The following is a 1,663-nucleotide window of genomic DNA, read 5'->3' on the forward strand; positions in this document are numbered from 1 at the left end:
CTGGGCATTGGCATTTTTTCTTTTCCCCTATATTTCCAGTGTGGTTTTTTCCTGGGTTTTATTTTTACTATTTTTTCCTTTTATGAGTTTCCCCATTATTTATAATTTTTCAGTTCCTGCCTTTTTCCTTTTAAAATTCATGAACATTTTGTAATTCCCTATTTTTTAAGTTCTTGAATTTGTTTTTTAAATTCTAGAACATTTATGAAAATTGGGAAGAATTTCAAATTCCTATCAAAAAAATTCAAATTAATGAATTTTTGTAAAAAATAAAAAGCAGTTTTAGTTTTAGGAAAAAATCTGAAAAAGTTGAATTTTTTAGAATCATTGACATCTTTTAAGTTTATGAACATTTTAGGCAATTACATGCTTATTTTTGAATCTCGTGAACATTTCATGAAGTATCCAATCATTTCTTAAAGCTAAACGCTGTGATTCTGCCAGCAGATCACACGCAATGCGTCCGCCGCCTGCTACATCCAACACATATCTTTATGTACTCTCCGCCTTACACTTGCACCCATGGCTGATGCTCCAGCGTGCACGCCCGAGCTCCACTCCGGCCACCATCAGCCTAGTTGCGCTGCTCCAGACTCCCCTCTCGTCATCTATCATCGCTCCGACTGACAATGCTATTTTAAGCTTTTCGCAATAAAGGCTTTGTTGCAAAAGGTGGCCCGCAACATCATCATTGTTGCATAAATTTCTTGATTCGCACCGCTGACGACATCATCTTTTTAGTGAAATGTTTTGTGCAACATTATTCATGTTGCGAAAGTCCTCCTGCAATATCATCTATGTTACAAAAAAGGTGAAGACGAAAAAGATAATTCTGCAACACCACCACTATTTCAAAAGTCCTCCCACAACATTATCTATGTTGGAAAAAAAGTTAAAAAATAAAAATAGAAAGGGCAAAAGTTGGTGGTTTTGCAACAAAGAATTATTGCAGAGTGAGTTGTGCAACATCTGCTTTGTTGCAATTTCAGACGAACCTTAGTTGGGAGATCAGACGGCTATTTGCGCCTTAATCCAACGACTGAGGAGGAGGCGGATCTTTTAAATAGATCCACCGGTCGGCGCGTAGCACGGCCCTTTTTTTAAATCGACAAGGTTAAATGTGAGAGTATTTGATTATTTGTTTTTTCTCTAAATGTTTTTAGAAAATCAGCTTAGCACCGACTGGCACAGGTACAGACAAACCGCTGCCCGTATAAAACCGAAGGAAAATACTACAAAATCCCTAAATGGGCCGGGCCACTGCAGCGTGGTTGTACGAAACCTGGCAGATAGGAGAGTAGTCCACGGTCTGCTCCCATTCCTCAGCCCATAAATAAAAATGCCATCGTCCGATCTATGGGCAAAACCCTAACCCCTCTTCCTCCACATTTCCGATCTCCCTCCGCCCCGCAGAAAGCAACGAGAGTCTGACATCAAGGTACGCCGGGAGCTGTTTTGTTTTGTCTACTAGTCTTATTCATATTGGCGACGTGTCGCATGTGATCGATCTCTAGAGCGTACTGTCATTGTGATGTAGGATTATACTGATAGATAGATATACAGAATTATACTGTTCATCACTTTCCCTGCGGAAGAAATTAACTCTTCATCGAAGAGAACGCACCATGGACCATCATATCTATTACTAGATGGATACGGAGGA

The sequence above is a fragment of the Triticum dicoccoides genome, chromosome 7B, assembly GCF_002162155.2.
Source record: "Triticum dicoccoides isolate Atlit2015 ecotype Zavitan chromosome 7B, WEW_v2.0, whole genome shotgun sequence".
NCBI classification, from domain to species: domain Eukaryota; kingdom Viridiplantae; phylum Streptophyta; class Magnoliopsida; order Poales; family Poaceae; genus Triticum; species Triticum dicoccoides.